Raw genomic sequence first — 27,947 nt, forward strand, 5'->3', positions numbered from 1 at the left:
TCTGTTGGAATTTGCTAAAATTCTTGATCTGAGAAAAGATACCTTTGAATAATCCTATAAAAATTGTTATCCATTATATCTTCAGACAGTTTGGCTTCCTTATTCTCATTTTTATACTTACATAACTTTGTTAACTTTTCTGTTGGATCTTATCATTCACATTAGCATTCATATTGACAACCCTTTCTTCCCTCTCTGAGGGACATATTGAGTCAGATCTTCAGATTTCCCTGCTTTCCCAGTCCTACTTGTGGTCCACCAGTTTACTATTCATTTTGTCCAATTTACTATGTATAATATAACCTAACCTTTGTATCTTTTTATTTTAACTTAGTATTTAATTTCATGATTTAATTTTAACTAATCCACCAGCTGTAGAGTCAACAATTATATATTTTTTTAATTCTTCAGATTCTTCTTAATTATTTGACCCACGTGTAGTTTTTTCATCCTTGCTTAAAATATAAAACTAATATTAACCAACGCTATTTTTAGCATTACATATATTAAAATGAGTTTTATGTTCTGTATATAATTATTGTAATATCTAAAAATTTGTTATGTCTCATCCTACTTCCTTTTTTTCTCACCTTCACTTTTGGTACATTATTTTCTACATGTTTAGGATATCTCTTTTTAAATTTCAAGTAATTTTTTTCTTGGAACTTTGTAGAAGTACTGTGACACTGAGCTGAAATTACATTCTTTCAGAGAGTATTTGTTTTTATACCTGTTGATTACTCAAGAATAGTAGTGACTTAGAAGACTATTTAAATTCTCACTTTGAAGAGATGGGTTATTTTTAAAATTTTCTTTGGTTTGTTGAGTTTTTCTTTGTATATTTTTGCTCCAAAGTGGTTTGAACTACAAAAATCATAAGAGGTCCATTAGATGTCACATATTCATAAGGGAAACTAATTTCCTCCCTCTCCTGAGTACTAAAACATCAAGATAGTCAGGTTTCATTATTGCCCCCTTTTTTCAGGAGAGTTTATTTCTTGTTCACATTTACATTGATTGTATGGCCCAAACTGATCACAGTGTTGAGCATGTGTGCACATGTATGTTGTGGGAGCAAGAGGATCTTTTGTTAGATTCCATCTTGGACAGAACCTAGGCTTTCTCTTGGTTCACTGTACCCCAGACAGCCATTGTGGGAGAAGCTCATGTTCTCCCAGGAGTCCTCCTTTAATTTCCATTTTTAGACACTATCTGATCTTTACTTCTGTGACTTCTCAGCAATTAATATAACAAAGTTTAGTTTTTCCAAACTACAGTTATTCCAAGATACCTAGTTTTATAAACAATTAGCAAGAGAAGTTACTAATGAGTTTTTAACTAAACGAGTACTTAAAACTGAAAACTTCTGTAACAGAGTTACTCTTAAAAGAGCAAGATTGCTTCAGTAGCCTAGACTAACTTCAAAGTGCAAATCAGTTTAGGAACTAATTTGTAAGAGTAAAATATCCAACTATCACTTCTTTATTTACACCCTATTTTTTAAAAAATCTGATCACCTAGTGAAAAAACTTGAAAATATGAGTTTTCTACTTTTAAAAGCTTTAATTGCTGAGGGTAATGACTCTGAAAAGAGATTATATTTTTATTGCCTGGGATGTTCTTCCGTAGCAGAATCTGTTCATCATAGCAGAGTGCAAGTCTTAGGGGATTGCGTTAATGGACCGTGCTGCCACCAATAAACACCTTGAATTGGTAGTTATTTTAGAGAAAAAGAAAGTCACTCTTTCATAGATTGGGTCTTCTAAATGCACTGTGAAATAAAGGGCACATAAGCTTAAGAGTAATTATTCCCATTATGCATACTTTTAGGACTCAAGACAGTGAGATAACAAGGAAAATAAATGTAAAATAAGCATGCATGGAAAGTTCATCAAGGATGAGATTCTCAATGAGTGTATCAGATGAAGAAATGTGCACACATAATACATTTATAAATTTTTTAAATCAATCATCTCATGATATAAACAAACAAAAATATTGTATTAATGGGTACTTAATGACAATAAGTGACAAAGCTGCTTCTTATGGCACATTATATATCATGGTTGGGGGGAGCATTACTCTTTTACATCCGATGTGTAAGTTCTATTCAGGAAACTAAGAAAATCGGAATTTTTTTTAAGTTTGTTTGTTTGTTTGTTTGTTTGTTTAGAGAGACAAAGAGAGTGTGAGCAGGGAAGGGGCAAAGGGAGAGGGAGAGCGAGAATCCCAAGCAGGCCCTGCGTTGTCAGCACAGAGCCTGACCTGGGGCTTGAACTCATGAACTGTGAAATCATGACCTGAGCTAAAATCAGGAGTTGGACGCTTAACTAAGCCACCCAGGCGCCCCAAGAAAATCAGAATTTTTATAGTGAAAGTAAGTCTCTACTAATAAAGGTAAAATAACAAGTTATGAAGACTTGATATCAAAGTAAAGTCTCACAGAAACCATTTTCTGGATAATTTGATCATCCCCTACTATGTCGCCTCCTCACAAGAACTTTTTAAATAAAGATAAATACTGCCACCATGTTCAGTTACATGGGATGTTCTGGAACACATAAAAAATAAGAATATTCTTGTCCTTGAATTACATACTTTCCAATATACTGCAAATTGAAATCTAGGTTGGGAGATTTCCATGAATGTGCAGGTCACCCTTGCACAAGGGCCGTGCTGGTCTTCTATGCGTCTTTCCAATCTTAGTGCACATGCTGCCAAAGTGAGCACTGGGTGCAAATATTTTTCAATATAAAATTATTTAATATTGAACAGAAGTGAGGAAAAGTGTTTAGTTTATTTGAACAAAGTTCATTGACAACCTACGTATTTCAAAACTATCAATATATTTAAGCCATCAAATATACCACGGAACCATCATATTAGATAACTCTTTCTCGTCATCATTCAGGGGTTCTCTTTAAATGAGTACTCGACCTTGAAGAAAACATTTTATATTGTGAGTCCTGGACTACTAAGCTTTTATTTATGCCCACAAGTCAGCTGTCAATTTAGTAGTTATTACCAGGATAGTAAAAGTGTATGTTATGTAAACAGTGAAGAGAGATCCTTAACATAGATTTCTCTGGGGAATTAGGAGCAGTTAAAGATCACCGGGTTACAAATGAGCTTAGTCTTAAAGGAAGAATTAGAGAAACATCAGTGAAAATGCTGGAGAATCATTCCAGAAAGAGCAATTAGAACATGCAAAATCATGAAGACATAAAAATATACAATTTCTTAAAAGAATTTTAGAAGGGGTGATATGTCCTCCTGAATCGGGTGAGTTTTTGATGATGTGGCAGGAGTCTGAGGCTAGAGAGCAAATCTGGGGCCAAAATACTGAAGGCTTTGGGGAGCTGAGTGTAAACACAGAAGTGACAAACTAAGTTTTTTATGTTTTACAAATATCTTAGGGTCTCTAGGATGGAGTACAATGACAGGGGAACATACAGGAAGATGGTGCAACAATACAGATGAAAAAACTGAATTAAAAGAGGTAACCATCAGTATAACAAGGAGAGGGCTGATTTGAAGATACTAAAGGAATAACAGATATTAATGTCCATTTTATGTGTCTAGTAAATAAAACAAAATCTGTCTCAAACTACACTGTCTAATAACATGTCCTCTAGCCTCATATGACTATACACATTTAAATTTATGTCAGTTCACATCGGACAAAGGGCTAGTATCCAAAATCTATAAAGAGCTCATCAAACTCCACACCCGAAAAACAAATAACCCAGTGAAGAAATGGGCAGAAAACATGAATAGACACTTCTCTAAAGAAGACATCCGGATGGCCAACAGGCACATGAAAAGATGTTCAACGTCGCTCCTTATCAGGGAAATACAAATCAAAACCACACTCAGATACCACCTCACGCCAGTCAGAGTGGCCAAAATGAAGAAATCAGGAGACTATAGATGCTGGAGAGGATGTGGAGAAACAGGAACCCTCTTGCACTGTTGGTGGGAATGCAAATTGGTGCAGCCGCTCTGGAAAGCAGTGTGGAGGTTCCTCAGAAAATTAAAAATAGACCTACCCTATGACCCAGCAATAGCACTGCTAGGAATTTATCCAAGGGATACAGGAGTACTGATGCATAGGGGCACCTGTACCCCAATGTTTATAGCGGCACTCTCAACAATAGCCAAATTATGGAAAGAGCCTAAATGTCCATCAACTGATGAATGGATAAAGAAATTGTGGTTTATATACACAATGGAATACTACGTGGCAATGAGAAAAAATGAAATATGGCCTTTTGTAGCAACATGGATGGAACTGGAGAGTGTGATGCTAAGTGAAATAAGCCATACAGAGAAAGACAGATACCATATGGTTTCACTCTTATGTGGATCCTGAGAAACATAACAGAAACCCATGGGGGAGGGGAAGGAAAAAAAAAAAAAAAAAAAAAAAAAAAGAGGTTAGAGTGGGAGAGAGCCAAAGCATGAGAGACTGTTAAAAACTGAGAACAAACTGAGGGTTGATGGGGGGTGGGAGGGAGGGCAGGGTGGGAGGGAGGGCAGGGTGGGTGATGGGTATTGAGGAGGGCACCTTTTGGGATGAGCACTGGGTGTTGTATGGAAACCAATTTGACAGTAAATTTCATATATTAAAAAATAAAAAAAGAAAAAAAAAAAAGAAAAAAAAAAACAAAACAAAAAAAAAAAATAAATAAATTTATGTCAGTTAATGTTAAGAAAATTTTAAAGTTCAGTTCCTCAGTAGCATTAGCCACATTTCAAGTGTTCAACAGTCGTATGTGGTTAGTGTTACCATATTAGAAAGCATCAGTATTGGACAGTGCCAGTGTAGAGTTAATCCCAGATATTTAATGTGAACTATTTGTGATTAAGAGTAAGTACTCAATATTAGCAGTCATTCTGAGTGGGGATGTAACGATGCAATTGTACTTTCAGGTAATACCAGCATATCCTGCAGACCCAGATGTAAACTAGACCCCAGTGTTTTATTTCCAGTCAACTGGTTGTATGCAATTGTTACAAGGCAATGGGTGTGGACTGATGGAAAGGAGGCAATGAAGAAGAAATCAGTTTCAAAAAAGACTGAGACATTTGCTTATGCAACTTACTTGTATATTCCAGCCTTGCCAAAACCCATTTTTTATATATTATTTCTACTTGATGATAGATTGTTGCTACCCATGTCCAACTTTTTATAAATAAATGGATCAGACATGGAAAACTTGGGCCGCATGGTTATCTGATATCCAGGAGGGACCACCCTCCCTTTCAATCAAGGTGCTCTATGTCGGTGACCTGGCTTTAGTCTAGCACTGGGTATAAGGCCATGATTTTGCACTGTACTGACTCAAGTCTTTTTTTTTTTTTTTTTTTTGGCCACCAGATCTAGAAGGCTTTTTTTTTTTCTCTCACTTTTATATTAGTCATGCAATATTCGAGTATGCTCTCCATCTATTTGATTTCTTGGGAGATCAAGATTAATGAGATGTTTGGTCCCTGTGGGCCAAGTAAGTCCTTGCTGTTCTTTACAATAAATTGTCAGAAGACATTCTTCATGAATATTTTCATGCTTGCCCATAATCCTTACTTAATTCTAAGTAAAGAGGATGTTTGAATAAGAAAGGCTTTGGAAGCTAGATATAATGTAGCACTCTGAAGAAATTTACAGAATTGTCTCCCTGAGGTCATTTCTTTACATTCATGTTGAGATGTGACTCTATTCATGGGTCAAGTAGCAAGAAGAATTAGTATCCCCTTGAAAGTGTCTGCCCCAGAAAGATTAACAGACGTTTTAAGCAAAGGAAGGTTCATTTCCTCAGGTACCAGTGGTCAGGTTACTTAAATGGCACAGGGAGGCTTAGAGTTATTATAGGTTCAAGTTGTCAGTTTCTTCTAAGCACAACCTGTTCACAGGGTTAAGCTCCAGTTTAATAAAACAGGAAATGAGATGAGAGGCAGTTAATTGATAACTGCCACAGAGTAGGATTGATTTTTTTTGAAAAAGGAGCAAATGCAAACAATTTCCACAGATGTAAATGTTTGAATAAGACGGTGCCAGGAAAACAAGTAGGTTATTTGACTCAGAAGTAGTCAATATTTTACTCTACTCCTCACTGCTGGTGAAACACAATTTATTAATACATTCTCCATCCTTGAACCCTATTGAGATACACATACCATCATTCTCAACAAAATAACATTAAGCCCAATTATCACTTCATGCCTAAATTAAAACCTCCATTTGGAGACATTTTTTTAAAATTTTTTTTAATTTACTTATTTATTTTGAGAGAGACAATGAGAGCACAAGTAGGGGAGGGGCAGAGAGGGAGAGATAGAATCTCAAGTAAGTTCTCAGCTGCCAGCACAGAGGCTGACACGGGGCTTGAACTCACGAAACCGCGAGATCGTGACCTGAGCTGGAACCAAGAGTCACATGCTTAACCAACTGAGCCACCCAGGTGCCCCCACTTTGAGATAATTTAATATAGTAAAATATATTTTAATGGAGATTGATGGCATTTGCTTGCATTTAATAAACGCTCTCATTAAAATACTCATAATAAAGTGTGAAGATGGATAGTACATCTAACACTATTTACTTTTTGCAGAAATTGAGGAACACAAAAATTAAGTGATCCCCAAACTAATGAATGAGTTAAGAATTAAATTTTCATCTGATGATTCATTGTTGACCAACATGTATTACTTATTTTATGACAACAGCTATTTTTGTGAATTGTTTTCCTTTTTTTTTTCATGCAGGGTAATGGACACTAATCATCACCTGACTGTGTTACATGTTATATGATGTGTTACATATTATATGATCTCTGTCTCAAAGTCCAAGGGACACTAATCATCACATGACCCTATTACATACTATATGATGTGTTACAGATTACATGATCTCTGTTTCAAAGTCCAAGGGAAAATATATTCCACAGTGTAAGGGGAAGCAGATATATGTCTTTTAGGTAATAGGCTTGCCAAAGTTAGGAGAAAATGAGATAAATAATCAGTAATTTTTTCCTATGTCAATTGAAAATAAAAGGTAAAAACTTGCCAGTTCTTCCATTTATTCCACCTGCTATTTTCATGCTTTATCGCTTCAAATGTTTCACTCCTTCTCAGCCATTTTTACTTACAAAAAATTATCCATGTTCTTCTGTATTCACCTAAGAACCCCTGGCACATGGACTGCTTCAGTGCTTACCCAGTAGTATAAAAACTTCCCACAAATTCTGTCTGTAGACTATTATGCCCTTGATTAATGCGTGACACTCGTCTGTTATGCTGAGAGATACTCGCCCATTCCCTGCTGTGGGTACTCTAAGACTTCTTCACCTTGACGTTATCAAGCAAAGTGACCTAGCTGTTTTGTATCCCTCCAAGTTCCTTTTGTGTCTTTCATTCTGTAAATATTCTACCAACATCCGAGTATCCTAATGAGTTAAAATGTGATTAAAATAAATATTCATTGTGACTACTATGCTATTTATATTGCTTATGGACTACTTATAAACCAACGTGACTAGTAGTCACAGTCATGACAATAATTTGTGAAAAGGAAAAAAAAAAAAAAAGAAAAAGGATGGTTTTCTTAGAGCTTTTGCTGTTAGCTATGATCACATGCTTATCCCAATGGGTATTTCCTGACAGCTACATGTGGATAAATGAGGGAAAACTATAGCCTGTGGTGAGAATTTTGTAACACCTATACAAATACAGTTTATCTTTCTACCTATATTCTGGGATTTAGGTTTAGGGGAAACATGAGCCAGAATATAAAATGGTTCTTCACCTCAAGCTCCTATTTATTATCCAGGAACCAATAACAGTGTTAATCCAAATTGACTTAGAATGTAATTTTCCATATTAATCTGACCATTGGGAGGCAATTTTCTAATTTTAGTTAAACTTAAATATAAGAAAAATAATGATAATAACAATAATAGTATTAATTATAAATAGGTAATAAACCAAGCTCTATGCCAAGTGTTTTCTAAGTTATTTCATTGATACTCATTATTGTGTTATTTATCAAGCGTGTGAGAATTAGATGTATTAAATAATTTGTCAATAAGACACCAAGAAGTTAAAGAGGCCAATTAAATATCAAGCTCACCGAAGTGAGCCACCAAATAAAGACAGGCCCTAATAGACTTTGAATCCTCTGCCTTTATAGAAGAAACAAATCAGACTACTTTCTCTGACTTGCTAAATTTGATTAAGTATCTCTACTTTGGGACAAGAATTTGCAGAAAAATACAGTTCTACTCCACCACTATATTAATATGCTGTATCTTTTATGTGCAAGTATATTAATGAACTTCAACTGGTACAAGGTTCTTAGTGTGGCTCATGGCTATCTCAGAACCTATTAGTAAACAATCCTGTGTTTTTTATTCACTGCTTTAAACATAATAATAGCAGTATGTCAACCATTGCACTAAGAGCTTAACATCTATTTACATATATTTTCATATTCAATTCTCAGAACAGCCACAAAAGGTGAGTTTCATTATCACAATTTGGAGATAAGAAAACTTATGTTCTGTGAAGTTAAATAATTTGTCCAAGATCTCAGAGCTAGTATGTACCAACCCACGATTTGAACCAAATTATTTCTCTGAAAGTCTCTGATCTTAATAACCACTGTATAACATTTACTGTTTTGAAGCACATTATTGTTAGTCTGACAAACACATATTTGTCAAAATTATGTACCATGTTCTCTAAATACCAGTAGTCACATGCATAAATATAATTAATAACATATATTACTATAGAAATGTAGCTACTTTTAAAAGCAAAAGTTGTATTGATAGTCCCTATAGTTCCTAAGTTAGCATGAACTCTCAATAAATATTAAATCACAACAGATCGTTTAAAATATTCAGTATTATGCATTTAAAAACCAAAACAGTAGAATTCACTTTAATCTTGCTATACACAAACATGCTCTCTCTACTTTGGTTCTGATCCATACACGTGTTGCTCTACAAACAGAAGGACAGATGTTGCAAGATAATTCACCTTTTTAGGTAGATTTAATTCACACCATGCTGCAGTGAAAATGTTTGACGGAGCTCTTTAATTTTTCTGCTGTATAGGAATATAATAATCAGAAAAAAAAATCCTATCTTTAAGTGACAGGTCTTTGCATAGTCTCATCTAGAATACCTGCAGGGGGTGGGAGTGATCTGACCTGCTTTATAATATTGTAGTGATGTGTGATGCACGTTTGAAAAAAACAGAGTTTACACGTGAGGTTCCCCAGTCAGTAAAGACAAAGCTTGTCTCCGGTATAAACACACTTGGTCCCTGTGTCAAGAGAAAGAACTCCACACTGCTTTGAAGCACCCCTGGCAGTTGATAATGGAGAGCTGTTGGCAATGATAATGGAGGCAGATGCTTACCTGTTCTCCTACAGTGTACAATCTTGGCTCGATGACAAGGTGAGAAGAAGGAGAAGCTGTCACAGAATGGGGGCAACTGGCAGCTGGAACCCTAGCGGGGAAGGGTAAACTGGTCACCCAGGGCTGCTTGCTTGACTGTAGCAGATCTCATCAATCATGCCAACATATGCAGCTGCCTGAAAATAAACAGGCTTCTCAGACAGGAGACAAAACGAGGCAAATTAAAAGACCAATAATTTAAACAAATCTGTTTCCAGTTTCACAGCAAAGATGGATGGATGAATTCTGCTGATAGACCCAGATTTCTGGTTAATTGATAAAAGTCACTGATACATACTAATGTAGTAAGTTTATTAAACATGCCGTTCTGAAACAGAATCCTTTTATAAATTATTTAAAAGTCTTTTTTTATACAGGTATGACATAGTTTTTAAAAATATATCAATTATTATCTTCTAGATTTTTCTAAAATTACTAGTGAAATAAACATTGTGACTATAAGAAGGCTACTGAAACATCTGTCTTCTTGTTCTGTTCAAAGCCCCAAATAAAACCAGTGGGGCTGTAATGATGACTGTGTAAGATAATCCTTTTTATGTTCATTTCATTTTCCTTTATCTTATTAGTGTATTAGCTGATCTTGAAAACACTGATGACAATATTGCTTCCATTACTTCTTCATCACATTATCTCATTTACTTCTTTTATTCTGATCAAGTTAATATTATTTTTACTCCTTCCTACATATGTATATACATTATTTATTTTCTAAACATTCTTTTCTAATTCCTCATAGTCCTACAGCAATCTTCTATTTCACATCAAGAAAACAAATTACTTGCAGTCCTTCCTTTTTTGGCTTATAACAGACCTCTACTGGGAGCTCTTGACTAATAACTACAGATTCCCTAAGGTTAAAAGATGATGAACTCCACCATTAGTTTTTACTCCTTGTTATCACATTTCTTTCTTGAGTCTATCCTTTATCCATCTGATTTAGATTAAAAGACCCAAAGAGCTCCTGTCCTTTGTAGTGATGTGTTTTGCATTTATATGCTTATGATTGCTACCCAGTGCCCTACAGAGAGCACTGAGGGGTCTGATGATACAATATCAGAACGTGGTGATTTTCTTTTTCAAATCTGACAGTGGTGCAGAAATTAGAGAAAGACAAAACTAGCCTGAGGTCAATGTAATTCTCTCGTCTCTCAGGCTCATCTCCTTACACAGGTGGTGTTACAGCTGCTGTTATGTCTGCAGGGGAATAACAGTCGCTGGCAGCCCCTTACACAGCTGGCAGCCGGATGCAGGGACATGAGAATCAGGTTCGACATTGCTAAATGGGAAGCATCCACCTTGCCTTCCAAATGTCTGATTTTCTTTAATCTGCACTACAAGACAGGTTGCTGCTGTTGTTGTTTCTATCGTGGCTGAGAGTTCAAATTTCTCCTCGCCTACCAGATTGCTGAGTGACCTGCGAACTCATTTCAGTAGCTATCTCCACCTTAAGACACTCTCGGAAATAAATCTGCTAAATATTTTTAATAATTATTTTAAGCTAATAGTTCTTTTTAACCTTTCTTTAGAATTAGTAATAGTGTAGGATGTTCCATAATAATATATCCTGCCAAAACAATAAGTTGGATTTTAGTACAGTGTTGTTTTGCAGTAGCAACCACTGTAAAAAAAAAAAAAAAAAAAAAAAAGAAACTATGGAAAACATGGTATTTGGAGGGAGAAAAGAGAAAATATGAATTCAGTAACTAAAACATTAACAGTGACATTTTGCACATCCACTGGTAATATTCAGACATCTGGGTACTCTAATTTTATTTATTGTTTTGGACATCTTCCTACTACATATACATCACAGATTCTTTACTGCTTACACTGGATTTCACCTCTCTGTCAGATGGTTACTGCTGTCATTTTAGAATCCCTGGGACTAATTTCCATAAGTGCATTGACATCCATGACTTTTTTCAGCCCTCTAAATCAGTAATAGTGGTAACCTGGGTTCCACAAATCTGTCCTTTATCACAATTTTCCTTTGACTTCAAAGAATGTCCATGGTACATGTACACTCCGAGCTTCATTAGCTCTGATAGCCATGCCATATGTTTACAAAAAAACCACAAGATTATGTGCAGAACAGTCCAAGCACAGGTTAAAATAATCACAAAGAACTGCCTTGCACATCACCTCATATCTCAAGACACCTCAACAGAAGCATTTTTGCCACAGTTGTGTGACATCACACAAAAAAGCATCCTAAGAGCATCATGAATTGGGTCTAAGGTACTGTGTGTGAAGCCCCACTATAATTAATTAGTGTTGTTATAGCAACATTTTTTATGATATTGCTTGACACCCAAAAACTGCAGTGGCATGGGGTAAACCATCTAAAGAATAATCCTGTCAATCTCATCTTCAACCACTCTTATGCTACTACCTTTCTTTTCCCCTTTTTATTTTAATCCTTTTTGCCCTCAACTTGTACCTCTCTTTTTTGAAGAAACTGAGTGTCAAAGCAAGGCACAGGATCAACTATTAATATAAGTTTGCCTGCATGAATACTGAGAAGCTAGCACTAGTTTTCTTTCATGCAAAACGCACATAGTATTCATTTTAGCTAAAATTATTATTTTTTGTACTTAGCATGATTGCATACAGCATGGAAACTGCATGCTACATTTGACTACTAGTAATCATTGCCCTGCATCTATAATATACCATTAGGAAAAAAAATAGTATTTTTTTTTTTCTTATAACAAAATCTATGGGGCTAGCTATGCTTATTAGCATATTTATAAAAAAAAAAAAAAAAAAAAAAAAAAAAAAAACAAAAAAAACCTGCCTTGGAAAGGTATTTATAGGCCATTTAGTATAGCCCCTCCAATTTATAGGTTCAGAGACAGGAAGAAATACCCAGAGGTCTTATGAGTAGTTAACCAGAACTGGGATATGAACCAAGGTCTCCATGTTCCCTACTCAGTATACTTTATATCAAATTACAAGCTGCTTCCTGTTACACAGTTGTAACACACACAGCATCCTTATTTAAGATATAAAATAAATTTAAGGAAAGCTGTATACAAAAGCTGGCTTCAGTGCAGGACAGTCTTGCTTGTAGAAAGGCCATACTAATGAGTCAATGCACCAGATTTCTGTCTATATGCCAAGTCAGGATTAATTTCAAGTAAAGCTGAGTATAAGAGAGAAGAGAAAATCTGAATGGGCAGGAAATTTTCAGTATTGGGAGAATGTGGCTATAAGCGAAGAGTAGAAGTCTTGGGATATTAGGAGCAAGTGGGAGCAAGTGGGATATTAGAAGTGGGTGCTGGCAAAGCTCCAAGTCAAGGAATCTGGGAAGATGCAACACACTGTGTGTCAGTCAAGAGTCATTACCAAGGAGCTAAGGGAACAAACAATAGAATCCTGGGAATTGGAATTTAGAGAGGCAAGCCACAAAAGCAAAACCCTAACAAATGTCCTTGTAATATTAGGACCTGGTAAAATGTCAGAGCTCTGTACAGGGCTGACAGAACCAGCTATATAATTTGGGGGGAGTAACAAAAAATGAAAGTATGGGCTCCTTATTAAATCATTATTAAGAATTTCAAGAGGGCAACAGCAGAATATTGAACCAAATGTGGGGCCCTTCTAACTGTCAGGAGGTTTGGAAGCTGAAATATGCATTTTATGTAATTTCTGGAAGCTATAATTCTGGAGGTGACGTTGGTTTTGCCAGCTAGATGTATTCATAATTGATTAAAAAGGCAGAAGCAGGCCAAGGTTTTTAGCTATGGCTACTAGGAAGCTATTTGACATAAGCTCCTTGAACTAAAAGTATGGGTCTCCGTTCTCCAACTTCCTTGATATTAAAATGGAAGTGTTATAATGGTGAAGCTTTTGCTTTAGTCATAACCTAAGAGGTTGCCTCAGAGTATTAGCTCCCTCAGTAGATTATTGTTGAATTACACTAGGAGGTATTCAAGGCAGTTCTAGAGACTAGAACCTACTGCCTCAACCCTCCTAACAGTTTTATGAGCATCTAAAGCCCCTGTTAAGATCTCTTCCTGCTTAACACATCTAATATGGTTTCCATTTTCCACTGAATTTTGTCTGATCCAATGGAATCCACTTGATTCTAAAGGTAGTGGTTAAGACTCCCCAGCAATATTTTTGTAACAGAGATTCTGGTAAGCTTTTCTAATGTACAAGTGACACGACTTCAATTTACATTCAATGAAATGTATTTGTGGCCAGTGGAAGATGGACAAAGAAATTTTAAAAAGAAGTACTGATCTATCATTCATGACAAGTGGCTTAGTTTCCTTGGGCTGCCGTAACAAACTACTACAAATTCGGTAGCTTAAAACAACAGAAATATATCCTCTCACAGAAGTCTGCCCAAGGTGTCTATAGAGTTGAATCCTTTTGGAGGCTCTGAGGGAAAATCTATTCATGCCTCTGATGAGTCTTGTCTGATGACTATTGTCAATCTTTGACATTCCTCCATTCATAGATTCATCATTCCATTAGCTACCTTCATATTCACATGAACTTCTCCCATGTGTGTCTGTGTCTACTCCTTTTCTATCTCTCATAAGGACACTCATCGTTTTGTTAAGGGCCCACCCAAATTCAGGATGATTTCTTCTCAAGATCCTTACCTTAATTATACCTGTAAAGACGCTTACAGCAAATAGGTCACATTCTAAGCTCCCAGACTGACATATATTTTGAGGGGACATTATTCAACTCACTATAATAAGAAAGCAATGAAATTAAGCTTATGAAATTTTGTTTGTTTCTTACTGTTTCATTTGTAATAGGAAATAATGTAAATTTAATACATGGAAATGGTCATTTTGAAAGGAAGACTTAAGCAAAATATATTTAGAAAAGGACAAGTCCAGGCTTTAAAAGGATTGGTTCTTGAAATAAAAAAAAAACACAATGTGTTTTTAAGTCTAAAAAATTGCACAATTATCAAGATTTTCAATTTTACCATAGAAAACCAGCAATCTTTTCATTGTTTATCTTCAGATATCAGTATTGCAGATGTCAGAGATAACATTGTTTTCCTAGAGTTCAATAACTTCTAGAAAATGTTCAAGATTTCATTAATTTCTAACTAGTGTTAGAGGTGATAACAATCTCCCCCCCCCCCCACACACACACACTTGTACATTCATCTGTGACATGTTTACGCACATTGATGAGGACAGTATTTTTCTTCAAAAATTCTTACTGATTTTCAACTTCTATTTTTATTCTAGATGTGAAAATGTCATTAAAAAATATCTTAATTTCAGCAAAACATAGCAGTAACTTAGAGTTACAACAATAAAACGGTTAGATACTGCAAAATAAAGAGGTTTTGAAAATTATTGTTTTAACATCTTCTTTGACTCAGTAGCTGATTAAAAGTAGTAGTAGTAACAGTATTGGCTACTACCAATGTAAAATCCTAAGCTGAATTGAATGGAACCCATGTATTTATTCAATATATACAATACCTATAAAATAAACACATACTAAATAAGTATCCATAATGTTGATGTTCATGAAATTAGAGAAAACCATTCAATTTTCAAAATTTGTTTCAATTTTCTGGCAAGCAAACTTTAATTTTGACAAAATAGCATTGTTGACGACTTCAAGGTAAACTGCATAGTTAGAACCTCAAATTCTGTCTATTCTGTCCATCTAATTTAAAGTTTAAAATAAGTAGCTAATGTAATACATACTGGGAAAAGAGGAGGGCAATCAATTCATTGATCAGTATTATTGCAAAGTGTATTAAAGAGTACATGGAAATATTTGTCATCATTAATTTCGTAACCATTCCATACTAAAGTAAAAATATAAAAATAAGCTTTCTTTGTACTTTATGTGAAAATTATTTGAACGCCTGATTTTGGACTAATGGGGAAATACAGTTGTTAGGCTTTTGCAGATGTTGGTTTTCTTTTAACTTGCTAGGTTTCATTTCAAAGACTAAGAGGTTAAAGGCTTAATAAGGTCAAAACTCAGGATTTAACTAGGAGCGCCTGTTCAGCATTATAAAAGACATAAATAATCTTCCTATCACTTAGCTATTTAGAACTACAGGGGTACCTGGATGACTCAGTCAGTATCTGAATGCTGACTGAGTCAGCATTCAACTCTTCATCTCAGGGTTGTGAGTTCGAGCTCCACATTGTGTGTAGAGACCACTTAAAAATAAACTCTTTAAAAAAAACAACAACTAAGAATTAGACTGAAAATTCCACATATTTTATATTGATCTGTTTGATAAAGAGAAATACTGGGCTGTACAAATTATTTTGTCTCTACATATATATTTAATGATGTTATTTTATTTTTATCTTTACCCTTACTTAAAAAATTTTTGTGTGTAATATTTTATTTGTGTTGCACTCTTTTAACACAGAGACAAAACTCCCCCTTGGTGGTCAAAATTTGAGTGAATCTGAGCTTAGTTTTAGTTTTGCAGAGAAAACAAAGTATACTGATGAAGGGAAGACCCTAGGGATCGTGGTGAAAGAGTGGATATTAAGTCCCACCTTTTGTTAGCCCTAAAACCTAGAGGAAACCAGTCAATCTTGCCATGCCGTTCTTATTTGGCAAAGCAAAACTATAATTATTCTCTTTAAAAGATGTAAGAGCCTATGTTTTGAAACATAAAAATACCACAACCAACTGCCAATGATTATATTTATTACTATTCTAATGTTCACAACACTCTTTTCAGTACTAAATAGTAATTATAGTTTATTTTCCAAATCCAATATGGAAAAAAGAATCTAAACCTGAGGCAGAAAAGAAGAGAGACACACCGTGAAAAAAGTCAGAGACAGGGCGGTACCTAAAACCTATTTAGCAACCCCCCTTCACAAGTTTTCATTCAAGTATAGCTTTCTCTGCGGGCTCTAACATATGAACCAGTCCCACAGTGTTCTCAGAATACCGGGTACATGTCCTTCTTGAAGCCCATAAACTTACATGTGTTGCCAGTCTAGCTGTTTTCACGACTAGACCATGAATAAATTACAAGTAGGAATAGTAGTTAAACTATCCATTTATCTTTCACTGATCCCTCTCTACCTCCTTCCCTTCCTCCCTTCTTTCGTATCTTTCTATTTAAGTATACTCAGTTACTAATATAATATTTAGCTCTGGGACAGTAGTTCTGAAACTTAATGTGTTTTAGAACCATCTGGAGGCAATTTTAACAAGCACATAATGCTGGGCCCATCCTCAGAGTTTTCCATTCAACAGGTCTAGAGTTGTGTACCTATGGGTTTATCAGTTTGAATAAGTTTCCAGGTGATGCTGATGCTGCCCTTATGGGAACTGCATACTGAAAACACAGTTCTAGCATTTAGAACATGGCCAATAAGTATCTGCTAAGTAAAAATGAGATTCCTATACTAGGGAGTCTGTCATTGCAATTTTTTTCCATTGCTCATGAAGGTTTTGATCAGTTTCATGATCAGTTCTAATAACTGCTCTTAACAATTTATTGTGATAGGCATTGAATTAAAAACATCTGTCCTTTATTGGGATTTCACTGAACCTACTAATATCAGACCTAAGAGAAACAGGCTTATGTACAAGTTTGAAGGCAAATTATAAAATTATCCTCAAAAGATATGAATTTCTTGAAAACTAGCCACAAAAGATAATAAATTCGAATTATAGTTTCCACACATTTGCTTTCACTAATGTGTTTCTAAATTGTTCCCCTATGATACTCGAATATCAGGCTGGCAATAACACCTGTTAGAAGTCTGTTGATTCTTGTTTACTAAGCAAAACTCTAGATCTCTGCCTTTTGAAAAGCTCATTCAGTAAGCACAGAAGGGAAACGTGAGTTTTATTAGAGCAGGGCTAATATATTCATTGCTAACAAAGCCAAGAAAATAAATCACATTTCAAATTCTTCATTGAGAAGCCAATTGCTAAACACTCATTTCCATGACTTTTAAATTTTGTACATTTACATGTGAATAGTAAAACTGGCCATTGATAATTATGTGTAACCTGACCCAATGATTGAAGTCATGGTAGTCAGTAAGCACTGAATATCATATGAAATCCAAAACTCAAATTACCATCATGAATTTCATTACAATTATTAGTTCATTCTAAAAACTTCACAAAAAATAAACACATTTTTGGAGTTTCTGAAGGATTTTTCATGAAAAATAATGATAAACTCACTTTTTTTCACTCTTGTTTTTATTTTGTTTTCTGTAAACTCAATTGTGCATTCAAAATGAGCTATCCATTGGTTCTTACTATTTGAGAATAGCTAACTTTTCTTGTTAAAACTCATTTATTATGTAGTTCTCAAATTGCACTGCATCATAATCACCTGGAAGACTTGTTAAGACACATTGCTGGGGTCCAGGACCAAATTCTAATTCAGTAGGTCTGGGGTCCTTGCATTCTAACAAGTTCTTACATGATGCTGACTATGCTGGAAGAGTGGCTACAATTTGACAAACATTCACTGGTTAAATATAAATGAGGGCACTTCTTATTTCTCATCTTTGTACAAATCAATCTATTTTTAAAACAAAATAAAATATATTCTGTTCCTTTCCAATTATTTAAATTAAATAAGTGATGCCAAACCACAATTTTTAATTGAAATTACAATTGTGAGTTTCAAATTTATTAGTAATGATTCTATAATTCTTTAATACCCGATGAAAGCGAAAATGTACACCTATAAAAATAACACTATATTCTAACAATGTTATGGATAAATGCAAATGTAGTTATATAAACATAAGTTACTTTTAGATTTGATATCTTACATTTAAAAACACTAACTTTTTTGGGGTGCCTGGGTGGCTCAGTCTGTTAAGCGTCATGGGCTTAGGTCATGATCTCACAGTTTCATGAGTTCAAGCCCCGTGTAGGGGACTAGCCTGCGCTAACCACATGGAGCCTACTTGGAATTCTCCCTCTCTCTCTGCTCCTCTCCCACTTTCACTCTCTCTAAAAATAAATAAATAAACTTTCAAAAAAAAAAAAAGCACTAAATTTTTTAAATTATATTTTTAATCCATCTAATGGCAGGGTGGCCATAAAAAAGCAGAATAGACTTTAAAAATAGCACTAATTTAAAAACATAATTCAAAATTACATGGTACATTTTATAACAAATATGTTCTTGCTAGATCCCATTTAAGTTTAAAGAGATGGGGAAATTAAAAGGGCTAGTTTTTCAAACTTGGAAGGAGTTACTCCAATCAAATAAGCTGGTAGGAAGTCCATCCCAACATAAAGCACTGTTTCTGGGCATGGTAAATGTCAACAGCCGTGCCACTACCATCTTAGAGTTTCACCAATAGGTACAGATTTTGAAATTCCTCACACAGAAATATTTTAACATTATTTGAAAATTTATTTTAGAGAGAGAGCGTGAGTGGGGTAGAGGGGTAGAGGGGTAGAGGGGCAGAGGGAGGAGAGGGAAGGAGAGGGAGAGAGGGAGAGAGGGGGAGGGAGAGAGAGGGGGAGGGAGAGAGAGAGAGGAGAAGGAGAGAGAGAGAGGAGAAGGAGAGAGAGAGAGGAGAAGGAGAGAGAGAGAGGAGAAGGAGAGAGAGGGAGGGAGAGATGGAGGGAGGGAGAGATGGAGGGAGAGATAGAGGGAGGGAGAGATAGAGGGAGGGGGAGATAGAGGGAGGGGGAGAGATAGAGGGAGGGGGAGAGAGAGAGGGAGGGGGAGAGAGAGAGGGAGGGGGAGAGAGAGAGGGAGGGGGAGAGAGAGAGGGAGGGGGAGAGAGAGAGGGAGGGGGAGAGAGAGAGGGAGGGGGAGAGAGAGAGGGAGGGGGAGAGAGAGAGGAAGGGAGGGGGAGAGAGAGAGGGAGAGAGGAAGAGAGGGAGAAAGGAAGAGAGGGAGAAAGGAAGAGAGGGAAAGAGGGAGAGAGAGAATCTTAAGCAGGCTCTATGCTCAGTCCGCAGCAAGGCTTGACCCCACAACCCTGGGATCATAACCCGAAATCAAGAGTCAGACGCTCAAGCAATTGGGCGACCCAGGTGCCCCAGAAATATCTGAAATACAAACTAGAAAATTGTAATCTTAGGGGTAGCTGAAGCAAGAGGATGTGAATTGAATCCTTAACAAATTAGCTAGAATGATTCAGAGATTCAGTCCCAGAGATGTGGAAAGGCAAATAATCAAAAAAAGAACACAGTTACAGGGAGGCATTTATTAGTCCTGGAGAACCAAAGGGGTATTGGTTTTAAAATCAAAGAAAATTCTCAATAGCAAAAATGGTCCTTTAATCAAAAGTTATAGTAGAAAATATACTTATTTGTGAGTCCCAATTTTGTTTTTTTATCTCTTAAATCAGTATTGGCCTTAGAAATGGGCCTGACTTAGATCTTCAAGGTAAAAGCTAAATGAATCCAACTGTTACAAGATGGGGACTTCAAGATCTGAAAACCAACTGGACCCTATACAGCAATATCTGTTTTTAAAATACTTATTCTTTCACTATTAGACAATTTCTAGAACTAATTTTCCATTTCAAGCAGCTTAGATCAAGATTTTTCTAAGCAATGAAGGGGAATTGTGAAAATAAATGTGAAACAAAACATTTGTGCTATTTCAGGGAAATTATCAGTTGACTTTTCTGGCTTACAAAGAGATTAAAGGTACCAAAAGATAAAATTAAAAGAAAAATCATTTAGAGCACCTTGTACAAATATTGGCAACCTACTATTATTAGTGTCTGTTTTGAGATACTACTTGAGAGTGAAAATACAATTCCTAACATCTCACAGGACTATTGGAGAAATAATACCAAAATCTGAGTAAATAAAGTATTTTTCTATTTCTTCTATTTAAACAATGATTGTTTAATAGTACAGATATAAAAGCTTTAAGTATTTATGCCATCAAATAATACTGGCTATTGGGGTGCCTGGGCGGCTCAGTCAGTTAAGTTTCCAACTCTTGATTTCAGTTCAGGTCATGATCTCATGGTTTTTAGATGGATAGATGGATAGATGGATAGATGGATAGATAGATAGATAGATAGATAGATAGGGATACAGATAGATAGAGATGGATAAGTTATTTACGGTAAACTAGAAACTCTCTAAGAGTTAGAAAACCTGATTTTTCTCCCTAGCTTTTTACTAACATACTACTTAAACCCACTTCAAATCACTTAACAGTTTCTGAGCCTCAGTTTTCCTCCTCTTTAAATGATACATCCATACACTCAGAGCCATTGTAGTTCTTAAATTGTGTGGTCTTTATTAGTTACTAATAAATAATCCATCAACTAAGGGAGTTACTACTTTCTAAAAAGTGTAACATGTTCAGAAATACTGAATTCAAACCTAACATGAGTAACACCAGAAGTAAAGCAGAGGAATTTCAGCTTAATTTCACATCTGCAGAATGATCAATAATCTAAAGCTCTGAGAGGCCAGCTACAGAAAGACAGCATGAGGGCATGGCAGAGTCTGCATGAGTCCTAATAAAAAGGAGTTTAAAGCAAAAGAGAGTAAGTAGCTGAGTGGGTAAACAGGGGTAGTGACTAGCAGAGGAGGAGGCAGTTTAAAAGAGAGAGAAAAACAGATCAATCAAAAGTTAGCTTAACAATCAGGGAGCAACTATAGTAAAGGAGGTTCTGAGGGAGTTCAAAGACATTCAAGTAGTTTATGTCCTTGACATTTATAAGATCCTATATATGAGGCAGCTTACGTAAAGGAAGCTAGAGAGAAACTAACAGAAGTCAGAAACAAAACTGGAGAGGTACGAAAGGTACTCAAAAGAACCATTCCTGTAGAAAAGTAGCACACAAAATGTTTATTTTTATTTGTTTAATAAAAGGCAATTGAGAGGGGAAATAAAAGCAAGATCATGTCCATTCTAGAGGATAAAACTGAAGATGAAACTACTTTTAATATCAGGAACTTGAGAAGAATCTGCTGGAGGGGGAAAAAAGCAAGGGTGTTTGCATCTGGAAGTGGACCATTCTGTGGAACCAGCCTGTGAATAGCTCATCCATATTACCATTTGTTAAACCTCTCAAGAGTGATTTCCTTCCTGGAGAACATATTGCTAATTAGTGTTAAGATCAATGATTTCCTTCATCAGAACGATTTGTATTCATGGTTTAGATTTCTTGGTGTGTAACCATGTGCTTTGATAATAGAATGTTTCCTAAGGTCCCATGCTTTAGAGAAGTTTATGCTTGTGGAATGAGCACAATGTATGTATCAGTTCATTTTGCCCCTGTTTGTGTAGGAAAGTACCTTCCTACTTAAGTATGAATATTAAAAATTAACATTAACTAGTTGTTTATTACAAAAGAGATTTATAAAGACTGCAGGGTCATTTACTCCTCTGAGAGGATTTTAAATGATTATCAGTGGGTAAAAAACAGTTCCCTAGCCAAATGAGGGTAACAATTTTACTCATCTAGGGAAACACCTTGTAATATACAGTACTTACAATGAAAGCTAAAGTGGTAAAGCTGCATGGAAGAAGTACCTATTATTTTTTCAATTCAATAGGCATTCATTGATGTCCTAAGATTAATAATAAATATTTGTTAAAAAAAATAGATAGGAGGTACTATAAGAGGGGGGAAAAAAGGGGGATGAACAAATTATAGATGATACTTTTGGCAAAGTTGCTAAGAATGAGCTGCAGACACGACAACCAGGTAGAAAAGTCTAAAAATACAAATGGAAATTGAGAGTTAAAATTCAAGACAGTTGAAGCACTAACATATATGGTTTTGTTTTCTGTTTGTTTTAAGTTAGATCTAGAGAATTTCTCCAAAACAAATGTATGAAACAATCACCTGTTCAAGGATCAAAATGTTTTTTGGATGGTGGATCATATGATATTTGAGAGCAACAAAATATAACAGAATATAATTAAATCTGATTGCCAAAGGACTTAATATCCACTCCCTTCACCGTGTGTGTGTGTGTGTGTGTGTGTGTGTGTGTGTGTGTAATTTCAACTTTATTTTGTAGGCAATGGAGAGTTACAAAAATGTCATTAGCAAACTTAACAACATCATGATGACTACTTCTTAAAAGAGTTTAAAGCACTGATTCTCAAACTGTGGTTCCTGGACCAGTGGCATCAGCATCACTTGGGAACGTTTTGGAAATGCCTACTCTTGGGCATTGGTACAAACCTACTGAATCAAAACTCTAAAAGTGGAGCCCAGCACTCTATTTTAAAGGTAGAGCCCACCATTCACATAATTCTGATGCTCACTCAAGTTTGAAAGTCATTGGATTAATCAAAAGAGATGCGTTGAGGATAATCTTAAATTGTCTGAACTGTTTTTTGGGAAGGTACTGATTTTATTAATTTGACATAGGACATATAGTAGACAGAACAAATTTGGGGAAGGAAAACTTAAAAAAATAGTAGTATACATTGTTTAGCCTTAGGTAATAGTGTGATATCCACATGGAGATGGCCAGGAACATATTGGAAGAGAGAATCTGAAAGTCAAAATAGGATCAAATTTTAAAATATAGGAGTCTACACATATATTTAGAAGTGAACAGCTATCCATCAGTTTATATAAATTTGCTACAGAATATTATAAAGAAAAGAGAAAAGCTAAGTGGAGACTGAGGAATACCTATATATCATGGCTTGGCAGAAGAGGTAAATGTAATGGAAGTAAGAATTTCTATGTCATCTTTAAAGGTTAGAGGAGATGAAGAAATGCTGGGTAAAAATGTAAGATATACTGGATACATGAGAAGAAAGTGATTTTTTTGACTGAGAAATTATAAGCTCGAAGTAAAATGAGTGGAAAAATTAGGATCATTTATTTTTAAAGAAAACTACTGTATGGGCTAGAGAACATGAGTTTGGAGTGGATTCAATTGTCACTCATCAATTTTTCTAGAAATACCAAGCAAACCTGGTTATCAATCCATGAGATTGAGAGGGTGAGTCGGTAAAATCAAATGCTCAGAAAACCTACTGTTTGACCCAAACCTAAAATTTTAGACTTCCCAATACTCTTATATATCTTGGACTGAAATCAACTAAAAATGAATCAAGGACACTTCAGTTTGGTTTCACATGAACGCTTGAAATTCTTCTTATGTCTCTTAAGATAATAGCCTCCACTGTGTTCACTGTATGTTCATACATTAACACCTTGCTGTAGCACTTATTTTTACCTGGCACCTTTCCTTTAGACTTGATGGTAACATTTCACTTTTTCAATATACACCTGAAACATACTTTCTAAGGATCTGCCTGTTGTACTTAAGATTCTTCACATTCTCTCTGCTATTTTCAACAGAAATGTGCATTATCTTCAGCACCAAAGATCTAAATCCCTGGAACTGATAGACCTATCACAGGGACAATTCCTTCATTAAGGATGCCTATAATAACACTGTTCATTATTTATAACATAGGAATGAAAGCAAGTCAAGTGAAGAGAAATCCTAATTACAAAAGAGTTATATAATTGTGATTGTTGTTGAAGTCAAATGACAATTTAGTCAATTTTAAAAATTAATATTTTGGGCATCTGGGTGGCTCAGTTGGTTAAGCATCCAACTTAGGCTCAGGTCATGATTTCACAGTTTGTGAGTTCAAGCCCCATGCCGGGCTCTGTGCTGACAGTTTGGGGCCTGGAGCCTACTTCAGATTCTGTCTCTCTCTCTCTCTCTCTACCCCTCCTCACTCACCCTCTGTCTTCTCTCTCAAAAATAAATAAAACAGTTAAAAAATTAAGATTTATACTTTGAAGAGAGAAAGGTTCTGGCCACAGTTGAGTATAGTAGGAGAGTAATAACTCTGAGAATAAAGTTTAGTAAGGGCAGCACAAGAACATTTACTAATCCTTAAGTTCCAAAAAGATGATAGCACAGAGATAGAGAATGTAATTGTCAGCTGTATAGTACTTAGATGTACCAGAGCATATGAAGAAGTGTCTTATAGATAAGTGGATAATGACAGTGAGGTAGGCGAGAGATTGGCATGTCCCATGTTAACTATTTTGCAGAAAGAGTAATTATTAGGAAAGAGCGATGGAACAGTGGCTTGGTTATAAGCAGTGAAAAAAGAGTCACTCCTGTAAATTTCTGATACCCAGGATCTCGAGGATGACATCTTGCTACAAAAGAGGAAAGTGACAGGCATGGATTTACCACCTTCCACTCTATTTTCCATATTTGAATAATTCCAATTTACTCTTCAAGTCTTAACATATTTTGGCTCTCCCTGGAAGGCTCCCTGTTCACTACCTCCCTCAGAAACATCCAACTAATTTAGGTCTTCTTCTCTGTTTCTTCCTCTTTTCTTTTAAAGTTTATGTATTTATGAGAGAGAGAGAGCAGGGGAAGGGCCGAGAGAGAGACACACACACAGAATCCAAAGCAGGATCCAGGTTCTGAGTCATCAACACAGAACCCCACATGGGACTGGAACTCACAAACCACAAGATCATGACCTGTTCCGAAATCAAGTCAGACACTTAACAGACTGAGTCACCCAGGCACGCCATCTTCTCTGTATATTCTTGACAACTTATGTTGTCTACATCAACGGTGTCCCTGGCATCTAGTCTAGGATTGGAACATGGTATATAATAAATAAATATTTGTTAAATTATTGAAATAATTTTTCACTGTAAGTCTCTTTATCAGATTTCAAAATGGTTTAGTAATGCAAAACCTGCAGATAAAGGATATATGTAAATAAAGTCAATCAATTTTGTTCTGTAGTTTAAAAATTACTTTGTATTTTTTGGCACACTATAAGAAGATAGGAAGGAACAATAAGTATTGGCCTAATGATTTAATTATATGAAATCACACAAACATATTGCTTTTCCTAAATCTGATTTCATTTTTTTAAAAATTTGTGACAAACAGTAAGATACATTCTCTTCAAAGATAAACAGATATACTCTACACAACAAAGTAAATGTAACTGGATAAGAAAGTGTCTACTGTTAGAAATGTATTTCTATATTTGAGAAGAAAAGGAAAATCAGAATTAAAACATTTGTGTATAGCTAAGGCCTAAGTGGGGTACTCTAATAAACAGGATTTCAAATACATTAATTCACTGCACTTGGCAATGATGGAAACATAAGATGTGCTGGAAAAAAATTCTTCACTGTATATCAAAAGTCACATAAAAATGACACTTCAAAAAAACTGCTTAGACACTTTTCCAGAATAATAAAAGTACTTAAAGTAAGAATATAAAATATATAAGTCAAAGGAAAATTCCCAATGAAAATTGCCTGCAAACTTGACAAAGGCAGACAGAAATAGTTTACAAAAACAGTTGGAGTTAATAGATCGCTGATTTTTCTTCATGATTCAGAAATACAGTCAATGCAGAATTTTTCAGGCTTGTAAAAGAATTTTACTTTAGGGGCACCTGGGTGGTTCAGTCGGTTAAGCGACTCTCTCTTGATCTCAGCTCAGGTCATGATCTCACAGTTCATGAGACAGAGCCCCAGCATTGAGCTGTGTGCTGACAGTGTGGAGCCTGCTTGGGATTCTCTCCCTCCCTCTCTCTCTGTCCCTCCCCCGTTGCATGCATTTGTGTGCTCCCTCTCAAAATAAATAAACACTTAAAATTTTTATAATAATCAAAAATAAAATAATGACACTTTGTTAATTTTGCTGTCATTTTCGATCAAATTTCCTTGATGTCAATTTTGCCATGGCTTCTGAAGGTTTTCTTGTCAAAAGTGAGAATACTTACAAGGTCAAATAAATATGGCACAAAAAATTAGAATGATTCATTCACAAAACTGTAGAATCTTGGATCTGAACATAATCTTAATGATCACCCAGTTTATACATATCGTTTTAAAAGTGAAGAGGCTTAAGAACCATTAATGTGTAGAGCTGTGTTCATGACAGATACTCAGGTATTGAACTGCTGGTAAAATTGGATCAGGACCTCATTTTCCTAACTTTCATGGTAGTGCTTCTTCTGTTATAGCATGCTTTCTATTATAAATATAACACAGCAGATAAATATTGTATCTAAATTAACAAATAGAAAATAAAATGTAAGAGATTCCCATGAAAACTAATACCCCAAATTGTTATATAAAGTATTTTAAATAAAGTTTTAAAAGTATCTCTGAAAAAAGAAAGAAATGTTGTCTAGCATATACATAAGTTTTGAAGGTATACAGTAGAAATACATTCTGACCTATCAAATTGCTAAAAAATAATCTAGAAAAATGGGCACAAAGCCACCTTTTTGACTTTGATATTTTTTTCTTCATTTGATACTTAATTTTGAAGTGCATTAATTCCATCAAAGTTTACACAACCGTAAATAAGAAAGTGCTAAGTTAAAAATACAGTCAAGAAATAGGCAAAAAGTTTCAACTTAGTGCATCACTAGTAGTTCATCAAATAGGGAATAATTCAAAAAGCATTCACTGAGAGATAAAAACCAAAACAATAATAGTATCAGTAATGACAACAACCCCTACCACTTCTAGCATGGTAAAGTAGATATACTTTTTACTACTCCCTCTTGCTAAATACAACTGTGAACAACAGTGATTATACTAAAACAAAACAAAACAAAACAAAACAACTCTTGAAAGTGGAAAGAATAAAGCAGACCATCAAGGCAGCCTGAGACAGAGTAGCTATGGGATTGTGAGTTTGGGGGGATTTCTTTCTGTGTCACATATGCAAAACTAGGAGCCGAAGAAGCCACAACCCAGAAATGACGAGTACAGACCTACACACAAGCAACACAGGCCTGCTCTCTCTCTAGGTTGAAACAAAAACAAAAACAAACAAACAAACAAAAAAAACAAACAAGGAAGAGTACAGCCTAACAAGGCAGAAAACTAGAAAAGGGAAAAAAAAATCTGGTGAAAGTCATCACCTTGCTTATAGGGGGAAAACCATTAGAAATACTGTGGCTATTATTCATAAGAAAAAATGGAAGTCAAAAGGAAGTGGCGCAAGAATTTTCAAGTGCTCAGAGAATTGTCAGCCCAGAATCCTACACCCAGTGAAAATATCCCTCGGCATGCTTCAGGAACAGAAGCCTGTCTTTAAAATCACTAGGCAAAATTTTATCTCAAAAAAGCATTACCTGGTTAACTTGTAGGGTTAATTTCCTCGTATTCCAGCACGTTCATTGTGCCACCTGACCTATGGCAGCTGATAGCCGAACGTGAGGTCCAGGAGCGCGACAGACCCCACCCCTGGTGTCTTCCCGGGGAGCCGCACTCGAGTCAGCAAGCGACGAGGAGCTCCAGGAGGCCTGGCGGGTAGTCACGTGGCTGCCGCCGCCGCGCAAGGGACGCCGGGGAAGTTCCAGCCAGTCCCCTCGCTTTAAGCTTTACGGCAGCTGAGGGTGGGGGCCGGAAGTGGGAACAGAGGAGCTGGTGAAGGGAGGGGCTTTCAGTAGAGGGCGCCCCGCCCGCCTACCCCCATTGGTCCTGTCTGTCCCCTCCCTTCCTATTTTCCTCCCGCCTGACCAGGGAGGAC

The 27,947-nt window shown here is 35.8% G+C and overlaps 1 long non-coding RNA gene and 1 other non-coding gene across 2 annotated transcripts in view; both read right to left on the minus strand.

The window, feature by feature from the left end:
- Positions 1-27,636, minus strand: part of LOC132680294 (uncharacterized) — a 53,091-nt gene extending 25,455 nt beyond the window's left edge. Inside the window, exons 1-2 of the long non-coding RNA XR_009610616.2 lie at positions 27,550-27,636; positions 9,420-9,595 (exon numbers count right to left, since the gene is read on the minus strand). This is a non-coding gene — a long non-coding RNA (uncharacterized LOC132680294). The remainder of the gene's footprint in view (positions 1-9,419; positions 9,596-27,549) is intronic.
- Positions 2,624-2,730, minus strand: LOC132682581 (U6 spliceosomal RNA). Its single transcript, XR_009611756.1, has one exon. It is a non-coding gene; the product is annotated as a U6 spliceosomal RNA (small nuclear RNA).
- Positions 27,637-27,947: the final 311 nt, after the last annotated feature.

Source organism: Panthera onca, chromosome A1, assembly GCF_046562875.1.
Source record: "Panthera onca isolate mPanOnc1 chromosome A1, mPanOnc1 haplotype 2, whole genome shotgun sequence".
Classification (NCBI taxonomy): Eukaryota; Metazoa; Chordata; class Mammalia; order Carnivora; family Felidae; genus Panthera; species Panthera onca.